A 7,457-nucleotide genomic window follows, 5' to 3' on the forward strand; every position below is an offset into this window, starting at 1 on the left:
TTTAGATGATGGGCATGGCTGATTTAAGAATTTTTGTACTGAACTAGTATAAAAAAAATAAAGTGAACAATAACACCGTGGTAAAGTTGTAAGGACTGGAGAGTGTATGTATGTGTATGTGTGAAACCATCTCCTGAGTGTATTTTCGGTGTCAAAATAAATGTTAAAAAGAAGGTTTTAATTTGCCTTAAAATGAAAGTTGCTTGAAATCACAATGCACTCACAATCCTCATCCATGTTTTCAAATATTGCCGTGGCTGAGTCGAGCCCGTCTTTCTCCTGCTGCTCGCCAGGCCACTGGTACGTCAAATTCATGTGGTTGAACAAACTTCCAACATTCATTCTGTCCGTTCCACTCTGGCTGCTGTGGTCCTTGATGCTTCGGTAGTCGCTGGGTAGTTTTTTTTTAACTTCTTCCGACACTGTTTTGCTGTACGTCAGTCCCAGTGAACAGCAGTCATCAGCTCTGGGACTCGGAGGACTTTTTCATTGCGTGTCGCTCCATCCAACTCTCTTTGAACTTTGTCTTTGGCCACCGAGCAAAAAAAAACGTCTGCAGTTCTTCCTTTGCCCATGGCGCTGTTTCAAAAAACTTTGAAGTTTTCACGATGTGAAGATTAAGACTGTCAGCATTAATGAGTTCATTGCAATGAGATTTTGTCCCTGCCATTCACCCATAGTCAGGTCCTCAAGCCGTAGCGCTATGTTTTGACTCTGCATCCTGCTAACGTTAGCTGTGTTTATTTTGTGCAATTCACACTGCGGTGATAGTTTCAGCAACCACCTGCACACTAAACATCCAGGTGTCCCTCAGACTGGCGAGGCACCGCTTTTCCAAAGAACCATTCCAGAGTCAGGAAGTTGCTGCAGACCTGTGGATGAAAGTATAGCCAAGGAGCTAACTAGGCTATTTCTAAATGGGTGGCACTTTTTTTTAGTTCATTTGGTATATACATAATATAGATCTGATATGGCCATAAAAACTGTCTTGAAATGCCAAATAAAAGGATTTTAAACATGCAAATCAAAATGAGACTAATCACGGTTAATGATGGAGAGCTAGAGATTAATCGCGATTAAAAAAGTAATTGACAGCTAGAGTGGGAAAGTAAAAGGGCTTTTGGTTTTGTACATGCACTCATCTTTGGTCAAAACTCTTCCCCTATCAGTGCCCTGTTCTGTGCTGACATCACTGGGGTCCCAAGCGAGCCGAGCAGAGACCAAAATGGTAACGGTTAGTACTGGTTAGCACCCAAGCCAACCCCACCTGACCCAAACCGAAGAACATTTGCGGAAACGGTCCCTTAGTGACATCACAATAAGCTGTTTTCCAGTGTTGTCTACTTTAGGACACTCTCCTAGCAAAATAACAAAGGATAAACTTTTCTCATTTCCAGGAAAATTATTATTCTTTTTTTTTTTTTTAAATCAAGTATTCTATTTGTAATAAAAAAAAAAAAATGTATTCCTTTACTCACCAAAAACAACACAGAGAGACAAGCAAATGGGTGGAATTAGTTTTTCTCTTTGTTTGTATACATATTTGTGTATTTCCATGGTGCTCGCACGGTGATCAATCGTCACTATTCATCGTCCGCCACGCTAACACACACAGAGGACTGTCGCACACCACAGTGTTTTCTCCGGGGTGCACCGAGGTGATCCCGTGTCCCGTGTGTGTGTGTGTGTGTGTGTGTGTGTGTGTGTGTGTGTGTGTGTGTGTGTGTGTGTGTGTGTGAAAGAGAGGCCGACCGGAAGCAGCCTCGGTGGCCCGGATACTGCCGCTCCTCTCCCTCAGTCCGCGAGTCCAGTCCACCTCTTCGCTGCGTCCTGTCTGCTGGCAGGCGGCCAACCCAAGTGTGTGGAAATGACACCGCCAGGGCGGCAGAGATTTTCCTTCATTTCTCTCCTTCCCGATCGCAGACTGGCTGACATTGGCTAGAAAGTGGAGCAGCTCGTCAGGGACAATCAATGCGAATCGATCGAGCTGCGCGGTTGAAGCTCCAGAGCTGGAAAATATCGCGGCGGCTGAAGAGAAAGAGAGGCGGCAGAGGAGGGGGAGGAGAGGAGGAGGTGTTCGGGCGACTGTCAGTGGCCAGCCAGCCTCCCTGCAAACAAATATGCCGTGGCTCCCATAAACATGACACCCACATAGTAAATACTCCAAAGTTAAAACAAAAAACAAAAAAAAAAAAGGGGGGGGGGGGGGGAGAGGAAGCAGCCTCCCCGTACGTGTCATCACACAGCGCACATGTCCACCCAAAATAGTGTTATTGTTTTGATTTTGTGTCTTCAGTGCTGAATAATTTCAAGTGATGGTTTAAACAAAAACAGCTGATTTACACCAGCGAGCCAGTATGACAGCAGGCGGGAAAATGCTTGAGAGAGATTAATAAAAGATGACTAATAATTCTTCTTCTTCATTTTTTTAATAGCTTCATTTAACCTTGTAGAATTAAAAAATATATATATATATCTTTAAAATGTCTTATTTTAGACGTCCTTTATTGACACGTAATTCATAAGTATTATACTTTGAAGTTCCATTTAGCACTATATCTATCACAATGTAAACTTAGTGGTGTTTCACTACCACACAGCTGGCCAGATTGTTAACAGTTTTCTGATTATTATGGACGCATGCATGGCAAATGTATTTGTTATTTCTAGTGTTTTTTTTTTTTTTTGTATATGATTCTCATCATTTATTCTTTCCATATTTTATATAAAATCCCTGCTGTTAATTCAACGTGCAATTTCACCACCTGGCCCTAATCAAGGTTTATTGTATTTTGTCCTATTATACTCACCTGTTTAATGGACCCATAAGCCTTTGTTGAGTTCAGTGACGTGGCGGGCAGGAAGTTGGAAGCAAGAGAACTGTTTTTTTGTCATGATTGATTTAATAATATGCCGGTGATTAAAACACCTTATTTTGTTGTATGTTTGGGCCACATTTCCACCAATCAAACAAAATTCTGATTGGCATCACTTCACCTCTGCGTCATGTCATGATCAATAATCAAACAGCTGATTGTTTTAAACACTTTGGAGTGACACTGGTCAATAGCTTCAGCTTCAACTCACATCAGCAGTCCTCAAGGTGAAGGGATTTTATATGTTGCCATGCCACGCCATATCATTCAGCCAATCACATTGTATTGTTTGACCAGCAGCTAGTTCACCCAAAACCTTTAAGGTTGGCCAACGTGGCCTGAAATACATTTGAATAAATTATAAATGCTGCCAAATCTGCTTTGGTTCAATCACCACATCATTTTACTGCTGTCCGCAGGTCAAGAGCTTTGACAGTCTTTGATGCCTTCATACTTTTTAATGAGCTATGTTCACTCACATTACAGGGTACTTGAAGCCAAAGCAGGGTGTTGTGTGACTATACACCAATCGCTTAGTTTTGTTTATTACTATTAAAAAGTCATTCAGCAACTGTAAGTGTCCGACAGACCAAGCATGTTTGTATGTAAACATACGGACAGAGGGAGAGAGGAGAGAAAGAGAGAGAGTGTGTGTGTGTGTGTGTGTGTGTGTGTGTGTGTGTGTGTGTCTCTCTCTCTCTCTCTCTCTCTTTTATCCATATACACTCACTGGACTCTTGATACGTGCACCTCACAAGCACTGGCTATCTAAGCAAGTGGCCACTGAGTGTGTAAACATAAATATGCCTCGGGGTTGTACGTGCTTTGCGTTCAGTGATTCAGCTATTCTACATAATCAGGTTATAACCAGTGTGAGTTAGTATGGCTTTTCCATGGTCTCCAGCCAGTCCGTCCACCCTGACCTCTGACCTTTGACATTAACAATGCATATTTTCTCCACACAGCTGCCGCTCACTGGATAATTTCTCCTTTGAGAACCCATTCTCTCTCAAGCATGAAATGGATGTGATTTGATGAGAACCACAGTAGATCAGCAGTTTGTGAACCACTCAGTCCAGTACCGACAACCATGTTCACCACACCCACTACACCAACCATTAAACTACTAACTTGCTCACCATAAAATCCCCTTTCTTCTCCATTACGATGCTCACTTTTAACCTAGGCAAGTCGTCTTCATCCACATGCCTGAATGCTTTGAGTTGCGGTCATGTGATTTGCTGATTAATGTTAACAAGCAGTTGAACATTTTACCCAATAAAGTGGCCAGTCGGTGCAAAGAGCCGACAGTGCATCAACGCCCTGTGATAAACATGTCCTGTGTGTAGTCCACCTTGAAGTAGCAGGGACAGGCTCCAATGCCCCGCTCACTCCTGACTGCAGGAAATGTCGTGATGAAAATGGTTGGATGGTTATTATAACGATTTTCAGATTTTTATTTTACATCCTGTAAGCCAGCAGAGAGCCCTCAGTAAAACAAAGGTTCCAATAAAACAGATCCTTAATGGTATCTTGCACATATTTTGAAGGGGACAACAACAAGGCAGTCACAAGCAGTGGGGGTGCCTTATTACACATTTCCTATCAAGAATTGCAAGTCAAACAAGCAAAATGTGGTCTTTTCTCTTTTGTGGTCAGTTTACAGGCTCGGAACTCTATTGTCTACATTATTGCTTGTTTAGCTCGTGGCACAGCTTCACTGAATAGTCGTGGAATCATGTTGCACAAACAGGGGCGGTGCACAAAATAATTCTAATGAAAAACCTGGACCACGATGGTCCTGCTTGGCTTTGACCTTCATGAATTGTGAATGTCCGATCAGAAGCTGAGGTACCAAACGAGAAACGAAACCCATGAGTTTCCTCCGTTGGTTGAAAGGAGGGTCCACAAACCTCGGAGATTGTGTATTTGAGGGAAGAGGAGTCACGCATGGATGGATGGGTGAGAGTGAGCGAGCGAGCGGCAAGCTGCGACTCTTGGACGTGTTCTGGTGGGTGCGCTGAGCCCCGGAGGCTGCAGCCACACTCGGCTCTTTGTTGTTTTCGTTCTGCGCAGGGAGGAAGGGTACTTTCCTGAGCCGGGGAGGAGGATTAGCGTTGCGTGGCCTCCATCCCCAGCTGCGCACATGATCAGCAACGCAGGAAAGCCCCCAAAGATGGCCCAGGGAGAGGTGCGTAGGGGATGATGGGAGCTGCATGGGCGAGAGCATCAGCCCGTGCCAATACTGCAGAGTGTCGTAAGCCCTGCGCCACCTCTGAATAATTAAAGAGGCCGTTAACGATGCTGAAATTGCGCAATCTGTTTTTGATTATTTTATACAAAAGTATACACGTATATTTTTTCCTTTAAAATGCGTGCAACAGGACATCTGCTGGCAACAGAGGTAGTCGTGCTCGCCTATTGGCCACTCTTCGGTGTCAGATGATGTCACTTCCCAGAGAATACCATAGATCATCTGTCATGGCTTACCAGCTGTCTGAGCAGCATTTTCCAGTTGCCGTTCCTTTTCACAGCCTAGAGGAAGTCGCAGCCCAGACGGCAGTGATTCCAGCACTCACAGCCACACCAAGGAGGATTTCTCTTTTTCTTTCTTTTTCCCTGCATTTCAGTTTTAAGTTTGCGCTCAACATACGAGTCGATCAATTTGTTTGGTCACATGAAGTTACGCTGAAGCAGAGAGTGTGACTCTATTATTTCTTATAATCTCCCTCTGCTGCCATGCTATGCTAAACTAAACTAAGCCAAGCTACGCTAAGTGCCTACTTTTGGGCTGAGGCTCTGCATCTATTGCACAGACATGAGAAATGGATAAATGAATCTTTGGCAACCAAAAATAAATCTCTTTCTAAAGTGTAACTATTTCTTTCACTGGCAGTAAGCAGTTAGCTCTCATCAGTCGGGTAAGGGTCAGTAAATGACCTTATCTTTATGACTTCATTTTTTCAGAATTGACCAAGTCCTGGATGCCTGAATATTGTGGCAGTACAAGATGCCAGTGAGAAATTAATTGAAAGGAGATTACAACAGCTGCTAACTGCCTCTAAATCTTACACTGTATAAATTTACACCTGCAAATTATAAAAGTATGTGTTTTTATTTATTTATGTGTGAATATACAAATGCTGTATACATTTTATCAAGCTCTGTCATTGGCCTATTATCATTGTAAATTCAATTGTCTTCATTTTTGATCAAAATATGGAGTGAAACTGTGAGAAAGTCGCATTCCCTTTTTGTGCTGTCATGGCTCCTCAGTTTATCACGCCCAGCACTATTGGAACCTTCAAGGACAAACCATGTGCACCTTGGACGGGTTATTGGACACTGCTGTCAATGGGTCTCTGGAGAGTTGGAGATTTTGCAGCATGTCTGCCTGCCTGTCACTCCCTGTGTGAGTCTCACAGCTCCTCTGCACAGACACCCAGCAGCCTGCCGGGCACCACTGGCTCCATTATTACACATTCATTAATCATCTTGTTTAATTGCGTGCTTTGCCTCATCCGTCTGAGGGCGGTCAGCTCTGTTCTCTTCACTCACTGTGTTATGAACAAAAAAAGATTGTTCTGGTTTGTTTTGTTTTTTGTTTTTAAAGAGAGCATGCAAACGAGTGTTTGTATAACAAAATAAGCGGAGTCACTGCTTTCTGAAATGATCAGGATGCTGAGATTGAGACAACACCGGCCCCTCTTGCAGCTGCACCAGTTGACCAACTGTTGCTGTTGGTACGGTCAATCCCAGGGTTTGGGCTCCATCTAGTGGCCACTATGAAGATAAGCAAAAGAAAAGTGAAAAACGTGTGTGTGTGTGTGTGTGTGTGTGTGTGTGTGTGTGTGTGTGTGTGTGTGTATGTGTGTGTGTGTGTGTGTGTGTGTGTGTGTGTGTGTCTGTAATCTAGAGGATTTGACCCATATTGTGGATTTTAGGAGGTAGCTTGTTATCCATTGCAATGCGTGTATATGTGTTATATGTAATAAATGCTCCATTTGCAATTAAGTCAGTTTGAAGTTGCCTTAACACAAAAAATAAATAATTTTAGAGGCTAATGGTCACTGTACAATCAATGCTTCAACTTAGTAATACATAAAGTATTTCTAACAATTTCTAACAGAACTTCACCAAAAACTACATTTTTTGTTTTGTTTTGTTTTTTAATCACAAAGGTCAACAATAAAATGGCCTTTGCAAAAATAAATAGATCACTTGCACACAGACTAAATGCACAGACAAGAACAATGCTATTATAACACCTTGACATTATAGATGTGTGTTTTCAGGTCCAGGGTTCAAACCCCCAACCGGCCATCCAGGAACTTTCTATGCCTTGTTTACATGTTCTTCCTGTGTTCTCGTGTATTTCCTGTGGCCGTTCTGGATTACACCCACCATTAAAACAAAAAAACAAAACAAAACAAATATATATATACATATTAGACACTGTTGGCCCAAAGTACCAGCACGCTCACTTTCCTCAGCTCAAGGACCAATCATCAATTCTGATCTTGCAATTTTGTTGTACATAATATATAAACTGCTTTGCCACTAGTGATTCTTAATTCACTA

At 42.6% G+C, this 7,457-nt stretch overlaps 1 long non-coding RNA gene across 1 annotated transcript; it reads left to right on the top strand.

Annotated features, from left to right (window-relative positions):
* Positions 1–396: 396 nt before the first annotated feature.
* Positions 397–1,359, top strand: LOC142891597 (uncharacterized). The gene is made up of 2 exons (XR_012927292.1): positions 397–610; positions 1,309–1,359. It is a non-coding gene; the product is annotated as an uncharacterized LOC142891597 (long non-coding RNA).
* The last annotated feature ends 6,098 nt before the right edge of the window (positions 1,360–7,457 follow it).

This window comes from Nelusetta ayraudi, unplaced genomic scaffold, assembly GCF_046127955.1.
Source record: "Nelusetta ayraudi isolate G7.1 ecotype Tasmania unplaced genomic scaffold, CSIRO-AGI_Nayr_v1 ptg000033l, whole genome shotgun sequence".
NCBI lineage: Eukaryota > Metazoa > Chordata > Actinopteri > Tetraodontiformes > Monacanthidae > Nelusetta > Nelusetta ayraudi.